This window comes from Ambystoma mexicanum, chromosome 4q (assembly GCF_040938575.1).
Source record: "Ambystoma mexicanum isolate Mex_15411 chromosome 4q, UKY_AmexF1_1, whole genome shotgun sequence".
Lineage (NCBI taxonomy): Eukaryota > Metazoa > Chordata > Amphibia > Caudata > Ambystomatidae > Ambystoma > Ambystoma mexicanum.
The window spans coordinates 1,027,944,216-1,027,966,903 of record NC_090928.1 but is presented as its reverse complement, the minus strand read 5'-3'; positions in this window follow the sequence as shown (position 1 = coordinate 1,027,966,903).

Below are 22,688 nucleotides of genomic sequence, written 5' to 3'. Positions count from 1 at the left end.
AGGGGCAGACAGTTGTGCATGACTGGGAGGCAGAGAATGAGAGGGGATTAAACATGAGGGGGCGAGGCAGAGCACTGTTACTTAGACTTGGAGAGTGGCTCCACTGGTTGGTAGATCAAAGAAATTGGGGCAGCACCTCCATTGTATGATTGTGGTACTAACATTCTCATAGTGTCTCCGCTGGTTGGTAGACCCAAACAATTGTAGGCAGAACCTTCAGTTTGGGAGCGTTGTACTGGTAGTTATAGGCCCTCATTGCGAGTTTCCCCCAAAAAATGCAGGTAATTCTGGCATGCCGGTTCTACTGTTACCGGCAAACCGAGCAGCAGAATTCCCGGCATATTCCAAATCTGCGGGTGTGCGCTTCCTCTCTTGCTGGAATTACCAGCAAATATAAAAAATTGCCAGTGATTCCAGCAGAATTCTGCCAGAAACAACGATAACAACACCCAGACTGCCGGAATCACTGGTTCCGTTGATTTCGAATCCAGAATTTCCAGCTCCAGAATTACTGGCACCAGAAATAGCATCATCGCAGGCAGAGGAACCTCTCTGGTCACCATTTTGAAAATCAGAATCCACTTGAAATCGGCCACTTCCTGTTGCCATCCACCCCATTTAACACAGCAGACATGCCAGGTGGCAAAACAGGAGTGCCAGAGGTCCGGCTCCGCAAGCCGTACTTCATGGAACCTGAGCTCACTGCCCTGACAGATCAGGTTGTGTCAAATGCAGAGGATTATTTGGGACAGTACATTGTAGGACCAGCCAGAGGAGGAGACAGCCATATGGTAGGAGGTGGCAGACAAGATCACTGCAATGGGGCCCATCCCATGCATGCCACATGACTTCCACAAGTGGTGGGACGACCTGGCCACCCATCAGAGGGAATCTGCTGCCACAAGTTGAGGGACGGTGGCACTGCCAACTCTGATGCCATGGGAGTTGATATGCAGTCCTATCCTGCACATGGGGGACATCGAGGGAGTTGGGGCAGCAGAGGTTGGAGTCGGGAGTCAAGGCAATGGTGCAAACTATACAAACCCCATGTAAATGCCAAATTTGTACCAAATAAATGAAACCCCAGGCAGAGAAACACTAACTGGGCAGATGTAGACATGCACAAGCACCATGTACAAAATGTACTTCCCCACGCAGAGACACATGATGAGTGCCCATGTGCGCCAAGGGAGAACATGATAGACAAGTCTGCCGATGTGACTCCCAGAAGACTGACAGCATTTTCATTTCACCACAAAAGGCACATCCTTTGATGAGGATGATGTGGCTGGAACATTGTAAGGCTCTGCATGTGCATCCAGACCTGGCGAGGCCACGCCACTGCCACTTTCTGCTCGAGGATCAGCCACCTGCTGCACCAGCACAGTCACCTCCTGTGCCAGCTCCACCTCCTCCTGCACCTGCCCCACTGCCAGCTATGCCACCGCCAGCTGTCAGAATAACCACAACTGTGGTCAGTAGCCCCACCATCCATCCTGTGCCCTCTACCCCACCATTGGTACACCAGCCACCACACCTACATGGCCGTACAACTCATTGGAGAAGGAGGAATGGGGACCACACCTCCTACCAGACCCCAACATTAAGCCTGGCAACTCTGCTTTGGTCCTTCGACCATCCATGCCCAAAATCTGGGACATGAATGTGTGGCTACTTGCAGTGGACACGGGGCTATGGCATACCTGGTACATCAGCAGCTCAACAACTGCACCTGCTGCTTGAATGCACAGAAGCCAATAGATGCGGGAGCGCTCTTGCCAAGGGACGCACCTCTGCTGAACTGGTCATGCTGACCTAAAGGGTCCATGAGGGGAATGAGGGGATCTTGGCCATGGCTGAATCAATCTCCCACTCCCTGCAGGTCACCATAAAGCACTTGGGGGCCCAGGGGTCTGACCCGCCCTCTACCATCACCATCCCTGGGAGCTCGCAGCAGGAGAGCCTGAGGTGCCACTCCCAGTGGATTTCTCCCACGCCTGGGCCATCCAAGGGTCCTGTAATCAAGAGACAGATGGAATAACTCTTTGAGAGCCACTATTGCGGTTGACATTATGGGAGGATGTGTGTGAGGACAGGGTGTGTGGGGAAAAGGAGGGAGCACAGGAGATTGTAATTATATGTATAATAGTTTACAATTGAAGCAATGAGTGGACATTGTTTATTTTGGTGGAAGTATTTATTGTGTGCACCATCATATGCAGTAAAGTAGGGAAGTTCAGAGGGAAAGGGGTACTCAGAAAAAGTTATCAATGGGTTCTTGATAGGCCATGCACCCATCCCTGGCCTCGATGTACACATGCCTGGGCCTGGCTAGCGCTGAATCATCATCATCATCATCCTCTGGCAGAGGAATGTCGAAATCTGGGGAAGGGATATGCTCTGTCTAATGCAGATGTAATGCAACATTCCAGGGCTATCTGTCTCACCTTCTCTGGCCTGTACATGAGTGCACCCCCAGAACAGTGAAGGCATCTGAAACATGCCTTCAAGAGCCTGAAGATCCTCTCGGTGGTCGTCCTGGTCCTCACATGCGCCCTGTTTTATGCCATTTCCTCCTGAATCTGCGATCCCTCAGAAGGATCATCAGCCACAGAAGCAGTGGCTATCCGGAGTCAACTGCAAGGATTAAGGACACAAGATTAGCCTTATTTTAGACATAGCAGAACTTTATAAATTATCCAGATATCACACTTTGCCTGCATGTGTCAGTTAGCCACATCATGCATCTGATCTAATGTTATAGCTAAGCCTTATGCTCAATTCTGCCCTCTGAGACAGGCACTGTGTATCATGCTGGGTTCTGCTCCCTGAGATGGATTGTTGGGGGTAGGAAATGTATTGCCACTTACTGACCATATTGAGAAATCACTAGTTTGCATACTCACCCTCAAAGTCTGCACTGAACACAGCCATGCCTCTCCCACAACACTGACTGCACACACTTCATGACACCTGTATTGACAACAAACCATACACAATCATGCATCAACACCACATGATGGCTACCAAGCACAAAAGTCCCCAACTCTCAGTGACCGGAAATTGAAACTAAAGCTGGCAACAGCAAACCAATGCTCTCTTGCTCTACTCCCTCTCAATCCCACTAACAATCCGCCCCAACACTACTTCCATTGTTAACCCGCCAGAGCACCAAGAGACTATGCAAGTGGCAACAGTGCACAGTACAAGACCCATTCACATTTACATGTGTGAGTAATCATGCTCGGTAGTGGTGTTGCCTGTGACAGCGGAATCCCAATGGTAAATCTGTGCATGCATGCCCCATGTCTCACTGGAACAAACATCCTATGGCCCTAGGTAGCCCAGCCTGGTCAGTGACCGCTACATCTCCATTCACATGCTACTCCTGTGTCTTGTGGCCTGTCAATTGAGGTGTGTGCTGGTTGGTCATACATGTACAGGGTGCCTCCATTTGTGACATCCTCCCCCCTTTGCCTGTGGCCCATGCTGCAATGTAGGTGTAAATGTACAACATCCAGATCCTTTGTCCTCCGTGACACACCATGTAAGCTGACAGGGTACTGTTCCACAGAATCATGGAGTCGCGGGTTGATCCTGGTAACCGAGCACAGCAGTGTGTGATGCTCAGGTCGGCATCACAGGTCACCCGGACATTGAGGGAATGGAGCTGCTTCCGGATCCTGTAGACATCCTCTGGGGCATGGGGCGGCACCAACTCTATGTGTGTGCTGTCCAATGCTGCCAACAGATTGGGCATGGCCAAAATTGCATAGAAGTGTACCTGTGCCTGGGTGGTTTGGAGGACGATTTGCTGGGCCACATGATGCAGGAGGGTCTCCAATGCCTGCACCAGCACTCTGGAGAAGGTAGGCTGTGAAAATGCCATGCAACGGGTTAACAAAGTGCTGAAACGTGCCAGTGCCCAGGAAGTGCGGGACTGACACCAGCTTCAACAGCGGTGTTATGACTGTCCTGATGCTGATCCTGCTTCCAATGTCATCCTGGACGAGGGTCAGGAGGTCATGAATAGTCTTGCTGTCTAGGCGGTATATGGTGTGTATCTGGCTGTCTGTGAGGGCCCAGGGTGCAGCCTTTGTGAAAGGAATCAGAGCACAACTCTGCCTCGCCACCTGCACTTGCACATTAAGAATACTCACATGTTCGGCCATCTCCTCCCCCACTGTATTTTTTGTATATTTAATTGTAGTGTAATCCCATGTTCCCTCATTGTTGCCCTGTGAGCGCTTTGAAACTGAATTTACTTGCTGTAGAAGTGCCTAACAAGAAAACAATAAACTAAACTAAACCTGCATCCCCATCATAATCCTCCTCCTGTCCCTGGCCTCCTGTCATCACTGCTGCTGCTCCGGCACCATCAGCTGCACATCAGGATGTAGCGCCACCAGCTCCATGACAGAGGCAATGGGCCTCATTATGAGTTTGCTTGTCCGGTAACAACGATACAGGTAACCTTGCCGGTACCGTTGTTACCGGACCCGCAAACTACGAGTTCGTCTCATAGGTGCCTTTCCCCCCACCAGGTGCAACCTGGTGGGTGGATAGGCACCCGCGAGCAGACCATGTCGCAGGCAGTGGCACCATTGATGAATGATGCTGGTGCATCCGACCTCCCCATTCCCATTGATAGGGCTCAATGGGAATGGGGAGCATTTTTTTCCAGTGCCGGGGAATGGGAAATTGCTGGGTCCGCCGGGGTTGTAATACCTCGTTTAATGCCCATTCCTGGGTGCCGGAAAAATGTTACCGGCACGGCTACTGCCGCAGTCAGAATGAGGCCCAATGAGATGCAGCATGGTTATGTTGGGAAGTGTTCTTTGAGTGGGTGTGGCCCTTTATTACGGTTCATATGTGCATTGGGTGCACCTGGGTGGATTTGGTGCACCTGTGGCCTTAATTCCTCCACCTGGGCCCATTTATTGGTAGCTCTGTGGTGGTGGTGTCTCTGGCATGGATTTGACGGTAATACCAGCAAATATCTGCCTGCATTACCGACAAGTCTGTGCTCATAATGTGCCAGTAATACCAATCTGCCGGTATTACCTCTACATGTATCCAGCATTGCCGGTATTTACATTGCCTCTGTTACCGGCACCGGTAATTCTGGCATGTGGGTTCCATATAAAACATACTATGCCGGTCCTATAAAAGAACAGGTATATGGTATTACCAGCACTTTTAACGGATACCAGAAAACTTGTAATGAGCCCCATAGTGTTGTTCCAATGGAAGAACCAAAATTAATTTAGGATGAAAGGAAAGCAAAATATTTACATTTGCATACACTTGACCACTACTGCTAGAGTTTAAGTCACTATCACCTTCTCTTATGCTACTCCATCTGCCTAAATGTAGCTGGCTTGCACATGAATCTTCATCATTTCAGAAATCTGCTGTGGGTTCTTCCAAGTGATGGGCCTAGTGTTGCCACCTACTGTAGTCCTTTGCGATAAGGTGTTCTGAGACAAAAGCCCACTAGCCATAGCAATGATTAAAAAAAACTTTCGCTGTCCACTCTAGCTGGAGGGACAGCTTAGGCTTTTCACAGCTAATTTTACAAGGACAGAAGAACACAATGATTTTTTGTCAAGCCAGAATTCAGCAGATACTCAGTTGGCATATGTGGAGGGCATATACACCAGACAGCTGAATTCTCGCGAGCACCCAATGCAAATAGCAATCCATACTTGAGGAAGAGTCTGTCCCAGAGACTCTTACATTTTACCACACTCTGAACTCTGGCCCTGTGTGACCTGATCCAGTGTCAGGAGTTGAGGAGAACATGTATGCACTGCCAGATTAATTTATTTGCAGTAGAGTACTAGTACATTTCGTTTTTTGATCTCTGACCTTTGCCTCTCTCTTCTTATACCAGGCAGACTTTAAACGTCTCTTTGGTGCATCCTTACAAATGACAAGACATTCTTTTGCAATTTACAATCCCCTACATTTCCCTCATCCTCCCACACATGTTATTTAAAAGTTGCCACCTTGACTTTAAAACGTGGGTGAAGAAAAAATATATTGCAATATATCCTTTCATACCAACAATTTATGGATTCTGTCACCTTGCTGAGTAATATTTCTTAATTGATAACCTGCTGGATGGGCTCTTCAAATGACAGCAGTAAAAAGCAAACATTGTCCAATATGTACAACTGTGCCAGTGTTAAGCAGTTACCATCCAGTTGCTGGCTCCTTCTATTGCAGTAGTCAGTCACTGCATTGCATTGTTCTCACAAAATCCTCAGCATGTGAAGGACTGAATTCCACTGAGTTGGATCTGCAGCTTTCAGCTGGTTGTAAGGGATACAGTAGCATAGCCTCAGCATTCCTTATATGTTGTGCGCATGATAGGAGCAGCTCAAGTGTGCAGAGATTTTCAGGGTCATGTTTACCATCTCATCGAGTGGCAGGTACTGGCTTAAGAAGCAGGTAACCACACGATTGAGGACATGGGCAAAGCAGAGCATGCTAATTATGTTGCCTATCCTCAGGGCAGCTACAACATTAGATACAATTCCTACTTTCAAACCATGAGGAGGTAACCAATGTGCCACAACCACCTCTCCGTTCTCCCAGAGAACAACTCCCTTTGATATGTGTGCTGTTAAACGCTTCCATAAATAAGGTGGCCTTCTGGCAAATGTCATGTGGCAGTGGCTGTCCTGGACTTTGTTAACGAGAGGTATTAGGGAAGGTGACCCTGTGCCTTTGAAATATGTGCCTGGAGCACTTATCCACATGTTCATTGTTAGGTGGACTCTTACCCTCACAGTGACCTAATCAAATTCCCAATGCTATCACAACATGGTAATAGTGGTGCGGTGCTGAAGTTTTCATGAAGTAGTGTGGACTATCGTAGTGGGGATCAAGAAGCCAATGATATGATATGATCTGATAGGTTATTTATAACACACTTAATAACCAGAGGTTTCTAAGCGAGAACCTGGGGATCGAACCTGCGTTGCTCCATGTTGTCTTGCTTCCAAGGTGAGCATGTTGCCGCTGAAAAATCCTCCCGAGACAAGCCAAGACAAGGTACCAAACTACCATTTGATCCCGTGGATTCCTACAAAAATACATAACACTAAAGTTGACATTGAAGGGGCTGCAGTGTTTTGTGTTTCATGCAATATTTTATGACATGATCAGAAGCCTTCGCAATGCTCAGCGAGCATATTTTGGTAGAATTAAGATTTCTGTAAGCCTTGGCATTGGCAGTAAAATAGTGTGTTCTGGCAGGTCTTGGGAAAATCTGTGAATTAGCAAGATTCTCTGGCATTATGGTGTGGCATGGTGGTCCAAATGTGCCCACTGCTCATGGTTTGGGGATGGGAGGCTACCCAACCACTCTTACTTTGGCCAAGAATGCAGAAGATGCTGTGTCTTGGGGGCAAAGGGAAGAGGAAAAGGGAAAATGACTCTTCTTGCATGTATGGAAGGAGACAAGATGAGCTTGTTGCTTTTCTGATGTAAAACACCTCCACATGCCTGATTTTCTGGGAGGACTGAAATGGACCCTTGCCCCTCCTACTTCATCGGGTCTGCTTGATGTGCTTTGCAGTGGATGTTACGTTAGCGATCTTGGCTGAAGGGACACTTCTCTTGATGTGAATGGCTGCACAGTTGTATTATCACTAGTGTGCATCGTTTTCAAACCATTTTTTGAAAAGACTGTACACTTTTGAAGAGGGAGTCTGAAGCTTGCTTCTGATGTACAGAACTTACCCTTGACATTCACATGGGTTTGTCAATGCCTGTATCCCATTCCTTTGTCCTCTCTCTCCCTCGATATCTCTGGAATCTTCAAAAAAAGGTTGCTATCTCAGAGGGAAAACTGGAGATAAATGTACAGCACTGAGTGCAGCAACTTCATGCATGAAATGTTTGTATGAGACAGTCTGTATCACTTCCTGGCCTTTCCTTCAACAGTCATTTTATTCCACCCGTCTTTGAGTACTCTAAGGCATACTTTTGGTGTTGATTTATTCACATGAGGAAATCATTTATATCTGTCTTTTGGAGAGGTATGGACTCCAATTGACAACAGAATAGATTGAAGAGATTGCTCTCAATTGTCCTTGGTGGAAATCTAGATCAGATTCTCAGCAACATTCAGACACAACGTAGAATTGAAATCAGTCCCTTATCTGCATATCACCCAAAAGGTCCAGAATGGAATCCCATCTCTCACTTCGTTCACATTACGGGTCATGTGGTCTTTTCCTTTCATAGCCAAGATGTAATATCAGATTGTAGTTTATAAAAGGGAGCACCCTATCCAAAAGGGATTGGCTTCTTTTCTCGATTTTCTGGGACTTTCTCACACTTGGGAGCGATAGGCTTGTAACGTATCCAGGAATGAGACATTAGATCCATAGCAACCCATGCTAACCTTTCGCTTTCGAAAGTCTTTAATCGTTTACACAGTCTATTCTTGAATTCTAGTCTTGACAGTTCCAAAATCATCCCGGGTTGAGAGCCAGTACATTCTAATCAGGCGGTACGAGCACTTCTTGAGGCCATCGCACTACCAAACACATTCCCTGTCACTTTCTACCGATCGATCCTTGAAGCTGCCTCATATATTATGAATAAATGCCAAAATGCTTAGAATATATTGCTATAGAGAAGCAGATGTACATGTCTCCTATGGAGCTCACCTCTGTCAAACTGAGGTGGTATAAAGAAATCTGCAGACCCCACTGGACATAGATGAACTATAAGAAAAGTTTGACAGGTGAAAAGTGATGCCATGAAAAGAAAAGATGGGGGCGCACTGAAACGATACACCAGTTACTTAAAGAGTGAAGATGTAACTGAAGTAACAAAGTAAACAAACATGCAGATACAAAGAAATCATGTATGCTGAGAAGATAAGTGAGAAGAAATGCAGTAGATGTATATACGCAGAAAAGCAAGGTAGATGCAAGATATAGAAGCTTGCTAAACATAGGAACTACAATGCGGGTCAAGCAGCCATGTTGTGAAAATGGACATCAGTTTTGCATAATAGTAAGCTAGAAGCCTCAAGGAGAAACACCAAGGCTGCAGAGCTGAAAGGTGCTGGAATACAGAATTGTGCAAGAACAAAGGATATTTATTTGACTCAGGATCAAGGATGCCACAGGAGGAAGCAACTGCAAGACACGGAAGGAGTTTAAGAGGATAAGCCATGTATGTAGGACATATTTCTCTTAGATTAAGTAAAGGAGTGAACATTTGTGAATGCCAAGTATAGTATTGGACAATCAAATATGCAGAAATCATATGCAAAATGGAGGAAGCAAGTCTCCAGAGGGCGAATAGAGGAATAGTACCCAATATAATTGAATCAAATAGCAGTAAATTGAAGGGTAGAAGGCCAAAATCATGGTCTCTTCACACATGGTGCAAGACCAGAAAACAAGGCCTATTCATGAAGGCTCCTCATGACGATAGCAAGGTACCGTCACTCCCTTTAATGTTCTGTGGAAGACAACAGTCAGGAAGGTCAACTACAAAGAAGAAGGGCCTCCATGATGAAAGATGGTAGGATAATTAGCCAAGTGGGAAATGGTCTGATGTTGTTCCCCGCACCTTGGTTTCGTTTTGCTTATGTACCGTTAACAAGCAGAATGTCCAAAGTTGGAGGAGGGTGCTAACCAATCAGGGTGGCCGGTGTGATGATGGACAATACATTGTTACAGAAGTCAATCTGCTGTTTTTAAAGGCAGTTCACGGCGTGCCTACTTGATAAGGGCCAGCCAATTATGTTATTAGCACCTAAATGAACTATAGGTATATGTGTTCCCTTAACCAATCCCTCCACCCAATAGGTTTTTACTGTTTACCAAGTAGGATGACATCATAGCTGATGTACATTGAGGTATAAAGTCTTTGAAATGCTCTGAGAGTGAGTGAGCTGCAACTTGTTATGCTTACCACATTTCCCTACCTTATTGAATTGATAATTCAGTGAGAAAATGTTATTAAAGTGGCGTTATGCTTAAGTTGCACTAATAAAAACCTATGAAATTCAGTGAAAGAATGTTGTTAAAGGGACGTTATGGTTACAAGTAAAACCAAAAACCCACAGAAATTCACCAGTAATGGTAAGATAAGCAACCTTAACTTGCTCCACCACTTTGCACTGCTAAGACTAACACCCAGGACATCAACGATGACATCAAAGATGACATCACAAATGTCATTGATGGCATCATTGATAACATCACATATCTGGGGCACTTGTTTTAGTTCACTGACATATCTAAGCCAGACGGTTTTGTTCACTGACAGTCAAAATATGAAAATTTAAAAGGTGCTATATCTCTAGACATTAACCGTCTTCTATGTTCTTAAAGTACTTTGCATATGGTTTGGTCTCATCTCATGGTGCACATATATATTATAATCAGGCCTCAAACACACAGTTCATTTGCATACATGATGATGAACTTCAATGTTATTGACATTTTCTGGTGATGTTGTTTCTTTCTTCCTTACTTTAGCTTCCCTGTATGTGTGTCTGATTTGAATGCATTATGGGTCTTCATATGTATTGTTTGGACTAACAAAAGTATGTAATAAGTCTTGAATTATTATTATCTATTTATTCCATGTTTAACATTGCTCATAACTCTGATAAGGTAGCATTCATTATTTTACTATCCAAAATAACCAGATTCAATATATTGTAATTCTATGGTGCATGCTGCAGCCGTTGCCTATCTGTACATATGATTAGGTTCCTGTATTAACAACAACACTGCAATATAATGTTTTGCTTAGATGAGTACATTCTTTAATACATTAAGTAGTTCAGAATAGGTCGCCCGATCATTCCTGTCATCTAATCACCAACATTATAAACACAACCCCTTGTACAGACTTTTCATCAAAATAAATTGTATATGTGATGTCATCAGTGATTTCATGAATTACATTTCTGGTGTCATCTTTGATGTCCATGATGTTAGTCTTAGCAGTGCACGGTGGTGGCATGAGTTATCGCTGCTTAGCTTACCATAAATGGCAAATTTCAGAGGTTTTTTCAGTTTTACTTGTAACCATAACGTCCCTTTAAAAAGGTTTTTTCATTGAATTTCATAGGTTTTTATTAGTGCAATGTAGTGATTAGGTTACCATGTTATCTGTGTATTATGAATGGAATGTTGACTGAGTGACATGGAATGCTGTGGTTGAGAATGTTGATGTATGGTTGAGAGTTCTGTGTGAGTCAGTTGGAGCTATGTAGCCAACCTGGGAGGATGCATGTTTCTCTGGAGCTCTGATGAACTTGACATAAGAAACATAAAAGATGTACTGGAACTTCATTAAAGGAACAACTAGAACATCAAGAGATGTCTGAGTCATCATTGGGAACCCAGAGCTTTACATGCAACTTAACCATAATGGCCCTTTAACAAAATGTTTTCAGAGAATTCTATATATTTTTATTAGTGCTACCTACGCATAATGTCCCTTTAACAATGTTTTTCAGTGAATTTTCATGGGTTTATAGCAGTTCACGCTAATTTCCTACAACTTACTAATATCATACGTACCCCAATATAGCAGCATTCCTGTCCAATTTACAAAGTTTCATCTTAAAACCATTTCCCCCCTTCTAACATCATTTTCAACACATCTATACACTTTTTTCCACAGTTTTGGCATTCGTTGATGTCCACGAACGTCTGGCATCATCACAGACTTTCCAGACAGTATCATGTGAACTCGCGCATGCAGCAGGATGACCACGAACACGACTGCACTTAGCAATTGGGATAGTGCTTTGCGGACAGTTCAGGACTGCATTTTCTGCTGATTGAGCATCGTTCAAGCTTAAAATGCATCCTTGCACAATTCCTATTATTTTTCATTATCCATTAACAATGTAGCAAAGAGCACATACTTCGAAGAAAATTAGAAAAACAAAACTACTATTTATCTAAAAAATGGCATCAGCTATTGCCATCCCTCCTCCCCAAGAGCCACCACCACCACAAGCTGGAGTAACTACACAACAAAAGAAGTGCAGTACTTAAAAATACAAGGAAGATGAGGTAGAGAGAATCATGGGTGAGGCAGTTCTTTACCACTGTTCAGAATGTACCAAAGGCTAAAGCTACCAAAGTGAAATGCAGTTGTGGACTACCTGGACAGTACTCCGACGGGACCACCTCCATGCGCCGCCACACCAAATCCAACCACCGCAATGCTCTCAGAAAAATTCTTCCTTCCTAGACTGTCTTCTTCCACCTCATCTTCCTCAACCATTACGGTCACCACACAGTCAACTTCTGTGGGACATAAAATCCCACCAGCTACTTTGAAAGCGATAAAAGAGGCTGTTGATCTATATCTTTCAAAGACAACAGTACTCTGTATATGATATGATATTTTATTTATAGCGCACCCATCCACAAGTGTTTCAAAGCGCTTTTATATACACCACTCTCCAGGGGGGATCAGCTTTGAAGTGCTTTTGAAGCTGTAATCAAGGAGCATGAGAAACACTTCCCCCTACCTTAGATGTAACACACGTGAATCATCTTCCCCTGTCCACCTGCCCCTCCATTTTACTGCTTGGCGACTCTTCCCTCATTTCCCTCCCCACCGTACTTTCTGACCTCTCCTGCAAAAAAAAGAAAAAAAACACAAAAACAACAAAGGTTCCTTTGGGAACCACCTTTCACAGTTAAAAAATAGAACTAAACAAAATAATCGTATAGACACCATCTACTTTAAATTTCTCAGTAAAGTAGATAGACTCAATAAGATTTTTTCCAACATTTGCATTAGCATTTTATGGTCTGCCAATGGGAATAATGTAGCGTTTGTCCCTCTCTTGACAAAATCCCACCAAATTTAGCAAAAACATTCAAATCTAGATCTAAAATCATTTTATAAGCTTTCGCACAGATTCGTCAAATGGAACCACATTTATAAGCCTTTACAATAATTTTGGATCCCCTCTAAATTTGATCCCTCTTAACAAAACAGCACCACACTTCGCAATACCATTCAGAATAAGGTCTAGAATTAGATTAAACAATTTTGTGCAGTTTCATTGAGGATGTGAAACCTACTGTCAGCCCAGCACATCCAGGGTATGGGCACAGGAGGTGGCCCAACATCTCCCTTCGTTCTGCAGCCATGGGGGAGACATGCAGCAGCGTACTGCACCTCGAGGCCATAGAGGGAGTAGGTGCTTCAGAGGCTCGAACTGAGACTTCGGATGAGGCTGGTGAGTACCTGTACCCCCAATGTCAGAACATACACCTTCTACCCTGTATACAATTGAGTAGGCAAACATGTCAAGTATGTAGTGCCCAACGCCAGTACAGCCCTGCTGGCGGACCCCCCCTCAACCTGGTTGCACACATCCACATGGACCTTGCACCCAAACCACATTCATACACCACTCACACATCACACAGGCCCCCTGTATCGCCCTCACAAGATGCACCTGCTGGCACTCAGACCCCTGGCACCCCTGAGCCTAAAAGAGGCCGTAAATAGGACACTGATTGGGTGGGTGTGGGGAGGGACAGTTGGGGTGGCGGTTTTTGGGATAGTTGTGGAAGGGGTGTGGGGATAGTTGGGGTGGGATGTGGGGAGGAATAGTTGGGTGTGATTGTCGAGGGAGTTAAGGCTTATTACTAATGTAAATAATCGTTTTTGTCACAAAATATTTGGTGTTGAAAAAGAAATCATGACTGGACATTTATCTGTCAGTGTGGGTGTATTTATTCATGTACAGTGCCCAGTGCCCAGCGTGCTCGATGTCCTGTGCCGTGTGTGTAAGAGGTGCTCAAAAGTAGCAGTGTATAAGGTCTCCACTTGTGACACGTCCATCCATGCCATTGCAGAGCTGGGCAATATCCTCCTCATCATCAGTGTCATCCCCAGCCTCTGGTGGCAGCATGTCCATGTCAGGGGCAGGGGCACATTGCGTCTAGTGCACATGTTGTGCAACATGGCACCTGCAAGCACAATTTCCCCCCCTTTTCAGGGCTGTACATCAGTGCTCCCACCGATCTGCTGAGGCAGCGGAACTTGGCCTTCAACAGGCCAAAAGTCTGCTCAATGGTGCAGCGAGTACGTACATGTGCACGGTTGTATGCCTGCTCATGGATGTTGTGTGGTTGCCTGACGGGAGTAATTAACCATGGCATCAGGGGATACCCAGAATCACCTCTATGGGGGAAACAGAAAGTGTACATGTCAATTTCCTGGTTATTTCATGTTGGCACAGGCTCTGTAGTGTTGATTTGAGAAGACTAACATGCACCACAAGCAAAATTGAGTTTACATAGCATATGTTCATTTTCCTGTACCAGAAGGGCACTTTGTCAGAATGCATGAGGGGTGTGTGTTGTGCAGTTGCATTCACATGGACCATTCACAGACAAAATGACCTCTAACACTTTTCATACAACTGACACACATGGAATGGCTCTAAGGGGCCGATTCATGGAACAAACGTGCGCCGAAAATCTACGCGCAAGCAGGCGCAAGCAGGCGCAAGCGGAAAAAAAGAGGCGCACTGGCACGCGTGCGATTCATGGAAGTCCCTGCGCGTGTCTTCCTCGGGATGTGCGCCAAACCCGTGCATGGCGCACACGTCACTGCAACATCGCGAAAGGCGTGCGCGACGCGCACAGTGAAAGCGCACAACCGCAGCGCACACACCAGAAAGTGGGCGGGACATGGGGCGTAACGCGCGGAATGGGGAACAACACGCGAAAATAAGGGCGTAACTGGGGATGTACTGCAGGGAAGCAGACGGAACTCCCACACGCACTCGAACCACACGTATTCATGGAATCGAATAGGGCAAAGCCACGCACAGCCAAAGACACGCACAAGCTGAAACACGGCCGCCACACGAAGGCAGGCGGTAGAGTCCCAGCGCATCAAAAAAGTGGCGCGCGGGAAGTTAAATACGCGATTGAGCGGGTACGTGGATTTCAGGGGTGGGCGAGAAATTCTACACGCGATTGGTCTGGGTATGTGTATTACAGGGGTGAGCGAGAAAATCTACACGCGATTGGCCTGGGTACGTGGATTTCAGGGGTGCGCGAGAAAATCTACACGCGATTGGCCTGGGTACGTGGATTTCAGGGGTGCACGAGAAATGCTACACGCGATTGGCCTGGGTACGTGTATTACAAGGGTGCGCGAGAAAATCTACACGCGATTGGCCTGGGTACGTGGATTTCAGGGGTGCGCGAGAAATGCTACACGCGATTGGCCTGGGTACGTGTATTACAGGGGTGCGCGAGAAAATCTACACGCGATTGGCCTGGGTACGTGGATTTCAGGGGTGCGCGAGAAAATCTACACGCGATTGGCCTGGGTACGTGTATTACAGGGGTGCGCGAGAAAATCTACACGCGATTGGCCTGGGTACGTGTATTTCAGGGGTGCGCGAGAAAATCTACACGCGATTGGCCTGGGTACGTGTATTACAGGGGTGCGCGAGAAATGCTACACGCGATTGGCCTGGGTACGTGGATTTCAGGGGTGCGCGAGAAAATCTACACGCGATTGGCCTGGGTACGTGTATTACAGGGGTGCGCGAGAAATCCTACACGCGATTGGGCCTGTGCGAGTGGGGCAGTGTATTACGTGGGTGTGCGGGAAGTTGAAGAGGTGAATTGCCAGTGTGGGTCCTCCCAGGTCTCCCCTCTACCCCCTCCACGACCTCTGCAGGCAGCCCACACCACAGGGGACTACCCAGCACCCCTGGTCATGTCCCGCAGGCAGCCCATCCACCATGGGCATGCCCCCCAGCCAAGCCACATGTCCCCTTGCACCCCCACCCCCCAGCACCGTGGGGCACCTGCCAGCAGGCCCCCAACCATGTCCCACTCATGTCCCCTTGCCCCCCCCCAGTCACCAGGGGCAGCCTCCACCAGGCCCCCACCCACGTCTCCCACCACCCCCACCCCTCCAGTCACCAGGGGCAGCCTCCACCAGGCCCCCACTCATGTCCCCCTGCGCCCCCACCCCCCAGCACTGTGGGGCACCTGCCAGCAGGCCCCCAACCATGTCCCCTTGCACCCCCACCCCCCAGCAGGCCCCCACTCATGTCCCCCTGCACCCCCACCCCCCAGCACTGTGGGGCACCTGCCAGCAGGCCCCCAACCATGTCTCCCACCACCCCCACCCCTCCAGTCACCAGGGGCAGCCTCCACCAGGCCCCCACTCATGTCCCCCTGCGCCCCCACCCCCCAGCACTGTGGGGCACCTGCCAGCAGGCCCCCAACCATGTCCCCTTGCACCCCCACCCCCCAGCAGGCCCCCACTCATGTCCCCCTGCACCCCCACCCCCCAGCACTGTGGGGCACCTGCCAGCAGGCCCCCAACCATGACCCTTGCACCCCCACCCCCCAGCAGGCCCCCACTCATGTCCCCTTGCACCCCCACCCCCCAGCACTGTGGGGCACCTGCCAGCAGGCCCCCAACCATGTCTCCCACCACCCCCACCCCTCCAGTCACCAGGGGCAGCCTCCACCAGGCCCCCACCCATGTCTCCCACCACCCCCACCCCTCCAGTCACCAGGGGCAGCCTCCACCAGGCCCCCAACCATGTCTCCCACCACCCCCACCCCCCAGCAGGCCCCCACTCATGTCCCCTTGCACCCCCACCCCCCAGCACTGTGGGGCACCTGCCAGCAGGCCCCCAACCATGTCCCACTCATGTCCCCTTGCACCCCCACCCCCCAGCAGGCCCCCACTCATGTCCCCTTGCACCCCCACCCCCCAGCACTGTGGGGCACCTGCCAGCAGGCCCCCAACCATGTCCCACTCATGTCCCCTTGCACCCCCACCCCCCAGCACTGTGGGGCACCTGCCAGCAGGCCCCCAACCATGTCCCCTTGCACCCCCACCCCCCAGCAGGACCTCACTCATGTCCCCCTTGCACCCCCACCCCCCAGCATTGTGGGGCACCTGCCAGCAGGCCCCCAACCATGTCCCACTCATGTCCCCTTGCACCCCCACCCCCCAGCACTGTGGGGCACCTGCCAGCAGGCCCCCAACCATGTCCCCTTGCACCCCCACCCCCCAGCAGGCCCCCACTCATGTCCCCTTGCACCCCCACCCCCCAGCACTGTGGGGCACCTGCCAGCATGCCCCCAACCATGTCTCCCACCACCCCCACCCCTCCAGTCACCAGGGGCAGCCTCCACAAGGCCCCCACTCATGTCCCCCTGCACCCCCACCCCCCTGCAGGCCCCCACTCATGTCCCCCTGCCCCCAGGTCCTGACGAAACGCAATCATGGCAGTAATGGGCAGCATACCCAGCACAAACACCCAGCCAAGGATTGCATCCACCCACATAGTAGATGCAATTACATGATACAACCCCAATGGCAAGTATGTAAATGAACACATGTCCGTCACACACACATACACAATGGGTGCAAGTGAATGTCAAAACCCATATCATGACATGCATGAAACCAATGAGAAAATACCACAAATGTAAGTAATAAATAGATGTATTAAAGATGAAAATGAAGTAAAGAAATAAAACACACAACAATGGGGATGACAAAACAAATGGTCCATGTCCGAGAACTAATAGAAAAAATCAAAAAACAAAGGAATCCAAAAACTAATGTAGTCCAAAGCAAAATAATGGGGGGAAAAAATAAGGAAAAACCATTGCCTCATGGTGAACACAAATATAAATCCAACAAATGTTTTCCAAACATCAAACTATGTACAAGAATATCCCAGGGTCCATGAGCCCAACACCATAAATGAAACCTACTACTACTAACTAATAAAAAATATATATACAGAAAAGTGGCCATTGTCCGAGCGGTCCAAAAAAAACTTAAAAAATAAAGGAAACCTAACACTAACTAACTAAAGAACTATATACAATGGCAGCGGGCAAGTCCTGCGGCTCACTCTGTGATGTTGCCGGCCAGGGCATCATCGAACTCCATGTCGATGTCCCGGAGGCGGGACTCTGTCCTGGCCCCGAGGTCTCGCAGGGACAACCCCGTGTCCACCTCAAACTCCCTGCGAGCTTCCTCGAGGCACTCAGCCCGCCTCAACGCCCGACGCATGGAGAACTCCGCCCTGACCATGGTGAGCCGCTCCTCTTCCGCCCGCTGCCGCTCCGCACCTATCCGCTGGACCAACTGCTCCCACACGGAAGACACTGCCATCCCAGGGTTCTCCTGCCCTCCGGCCGATGCCTGCCCCTCTGATCTTGATGGCCCCGAGCCATGATGCCTCCCACGTCGAGCCTGCTGCTGCCTCCGACGCCACTGCCTCTGCCAGCACGACGGCATCCAGGCTGATGGAATCCACCGATGCCGTCGTGCACGTGCCCTGCCAGATGATGCCGGCACATCCTCCATCTGCAGGGGGACAGTTGCTGGTGTGTCCACCCCTGCTGGACCTTCGACTCCCGACTGTGGCAGGGATGGGGTCCCCACCGAGCTGGCTGCGTTGGTCGGGGCAGGTCCACAGGGGGCCCTGGTGGCATCTGGGCCGGAAGACGGCATGGAGCATGACTGGCGCATAGCCTCCACAGAGGAGGAGAGGGTCGCCAGAAGGCCACACACATGTAGGAAACCCCCGACCATGGCGGCTCCCAAATGGTTCACGTACGCACGGTGCTCTTCGTGATGATGTGCATGCTCCTCCCGGGAAGCATGCACCTCATCACGAATGCCAGCCGTGCGCAACGCGACACCAATCAGGACCCTCTCCACACGGCCAGGGGTCCCCTCGTCCGCAGGTAGAGGAGTGTCAGATGACATGGACATCTCCCCTACCTGCGGACGGGCCTGGGATGGGGCATCCCTGCTGGTGCATGGTGGTGCAGTCACAGTGTCAGGGACAGTGACATGCACAGGCACCTCCACGGCGACCTGTGCTGCCTCCTGCCCCTGGCCCTGGACTGCACCACTTGCACCAGCGGGGATGCCCCCACCAGGCCCCATGTGTGGCTCAGTAGCGGCCTCCTCCCCCTCTGTGGAAACCACCAACCTGGATGTCTCCACGCCGTCTTCCGCCGGTGCAAGCCCCTGTGGGGGCTCACCCACCCCTTCCGCTGCAGCCGTGGCGGCATCCCCGCCGCTCTGCTCCGCAGCGCCTTCTCCGCCCTCTTCTTCACTTGCCACTGTGTAGAGGGAGACATAGAACACAAGCATCAGGGTACTGTACAATGGTCCCCTAGACAGGAAGCAACAGCAGATGAGTGGCACTGTCATACATCACTTCCATCATGTCCCTCCACAACACATGGGTCAGTGCAGGCAAAACACATACAGTAACAGGCATGGCGCATGCCATGGACATTGGCATACATGACCAAGGGACTCATGATTCATGCAATGTTGGTTTTAAACTCACATGCATCATGGGTCTTGCCATCACATGCACACACCTCACCGTAGTTCCATCCATCTGGCCTCGTACACCACAGACACAGTGGATACAAGGATGACTAGGCTGCATCAGTGAATCTGAACATTGTCACAGACATGTGTCATGCATCCATGGCAGTTACAAGTCACAGACACGCAGGTCAGACACACACACATGGACACCATACGTGTACATGGGACCAGCACCCATCCCTCACCCCCACCCATGTCCAGGAACAGAGACTGCCATGCTTCCATGTGTCCATTCCGCACAGAGCCCCCCATGTTGCAATAGAACACATGCACCAACCATGTGGTTCACACATCACTGTACTCACATGCCTGACCATGATGTCCCTGCACACACACATACATACATGGCCTATGTCACACATACAGGCAGGTATCAGACAACCAGCACACTGCAACATGCCCTGTCTCACACAGTAATGCTTGGCCACTTACCGGCCAACTCCAGATGGGTCTGCCTCCAAAGGATCTGGGCGTGGAGCGCTGGGTCTACGCGTTCCAGGACCCTCATCTGGATGTCACTCAGGCGTGCCCGGCCCCCCTCCGCGAGGCGCCGGGCCTTATTGAGGGTAATGGACCTCAAGTCCTCCCAGCGCTTCTTGATGTGCTTGATGTCGCGGGTTGCCACCCCCTCCGCGTTGATGGCAACCACTACATCGTCCCAGATCCTCTCCCGTCCTTCCTTGTTGGCGCGTGGTCTTCCGAAGAGGGCATCATAATGCCCCAGGACATGCTCCACCAGGACACCAACTTCCTTCTCACTGAAGCTGGTGGCCCTCTGCCTCTCTGGCTGGGGGTCGCCACTGGTCTCAGATGGTGCTTGCCCCGACATGGCGACCCCCGAGGCAGGCGTGGGTGGGCAACTGGGTCCTGGGGCTGGGCTGTGGAGCGATGGTATCCCAGTCGGGAGTCTACTGTTCCAGCAGGGGTGGACACAGCAACTGGACCCCTGCAGATGGCTGATGTGCAGGCACCAAATGGCAGGGCACGGTGGCAGCAGGCAGGCAGGCAGGCAGCAGCAGATGGCACGTGGGAGGCTGCTCGGGGCACTGGGGGGCAGTGATTCGGCCTTCTGGGCAGGAGCGTGGTCTTCCGTGTGTATTTGCGTGGCCAGCTTGATACGGAGTGATTTGGCACGTGAAAAATCTGCACGTCAGCGTGTAATTCGAGGAAAGGCCCTTAGCGCGTAAGCGCGTCTGCACGCATGCGCATTTTCATTGGACCAAAGGCCCTCAGCGCGTGAGCGCGTCTGTGACGTGTCGTGCGAGGGTGTATCCCTCATTGCACGTGATGACAGAACACACGTGGATTTCAACCAATCGCGTGTGAAAGTTCACGGCACCCCGGTACACACGTACCCAGGCCAATCGCGTGTAGATTTTCTCCCGCACCCCTGAAATCCACGTACCCAGGCCAATCGCGTGTAGCATTTCTCGCGCACCCCTGTAATACACGTACCCAGGCCAATCGCGTGTAGATTTTCTCGCGCACCCCTGTAATACACGTACCCAGGCCAATCGCGTGTAGATTTTCTCGCGCACCCCTGTAATACACGTACCCAGGCCAATCGCGTGTGGAACTACCCGCGCACCCGGAAACACACGTACCCAGGCTAATCGCGTGTGGAAAACTGCACGTCCGCGTGTAATGCGCGTAATCGCGCGTGAAAAACTGCACGTCCGCGTGTAATGCGCGTAATCGCACGTGAAAAACTGCACGTCCGCATGTGACGTGACGCGCGCGTGCGTTTCCCTCAGCACGGGTTAAAGGTGAGCGGGCCCAGCAGTTCGCTCTACGTGCCTTCCGTGGAGACCGACGTGTGTTGCTGCTTCCAGTTGTTTTGCGCGCCATCTACTTCACAGCTCTCAAGGACGTATCTCTTCTTTTGGTGGGGGTATTGGCTACGCGTGTTTTTCTGCATCGCGCTAGTCAGACGGTGAGTCGCAAACGCTCCTTTTCCCACTGCGGGTGCCCCTGTGTATTGCACCCATTTTCGATGTCATCGTAGCCTGCGTGTCCCACGCGTACGCGTTATTCGTGTTACTGGGTGCCACCGCGTACTGCGGGAGGTTAAATCCACGCACGTAGGCTGCAGGGTTGCGTGCACGGTTTTACTGCAGTTTTGGGGTGCCTAAGCGTTGCGTGACCCGTCACCACATCACCGGGGTCACATACAGCCTTGCAGGTGCAGGGGGGCTGTTAACATCTTGCTTCCCACCCCCTTCACCCCAATTGCCCAGGTCAATTGTGCTGTACACCTCCCATTGGCACCACTCCATCTGTGCCAGCACTATTACATCTGTGCCATGGTTGGGAGGCCACCAAAGGTGAGGGGCGCCTCAGCTGGGTGTACTCCTCATGGCGGGCTGGTCGGGGACGTGGCCGTGGTGACCAGGGAGTAGGGGGACTCCAGGGTGTCCAGGGCAGCCACAGAGGGGGAAGAGGCAGGGGTGCGCCACTTGAGCACAATGTTGTGCCATGTGTTGGTGCAGCCATGCCACCACCCCCTGTGGTTCCGGGGGATGCAGCTCCTGCATCTGGCACTGGCACCCGTATGACCTGGCAGTCCGTTCCATCGACTGCCACGGGCCCAAAGGTAGCGGTAGCTGCAGGTGCAGCTGTGGACACCGCCACCCAGGCTCAGGGTCTGCCAGCGCAGGCTGCGTTGGCACTTGAAGAGCCCTTGGTAGATCTCCAACAGGCCAGGGGGGAAGCCATAGGGGCACGCCGGGCTGCTCAGACCAAGACACGTGTCCCTGGGGCAGTCATGTCATCTGCTGCCCCGAACAGCCGGGTGTTGGCAAGTGCAGGGGCAGATGCACCCAACAGCACCCCTGTTGTGAGTCTGCCAACCAGGACCGTTGCGGTCAATGACCCTGCCACAGCTGATGTTGCTGCACAGGGTCCATTAGTGGGCACCCAGCTGCCACTGACACAAGTCAGGCCTTTGGTCATCCCTCCACCGGCCACTCCCTCGGCTCAATCCACCGAACCCACTGGCCATACTGGTCAGGGCGGCATTAGCCAGCCAGGGTCTGCGCCACAGTCCAAGAGGAGGAAGGTTGCACCTGCAGCACAGGCTGGGACCCCACACACAGCCACAACCTCCTGCACGTCGAGGAAGAAGCCTTTCTGTAAGCAGGAACTGGACTTCCTCGTGGACTACGTGCGGGGACACAGCCGTGACATGCTAGTGTGTGCCAATAGTCAGACTACGGCTGCCCAACGTGACACCCACTGGAAGC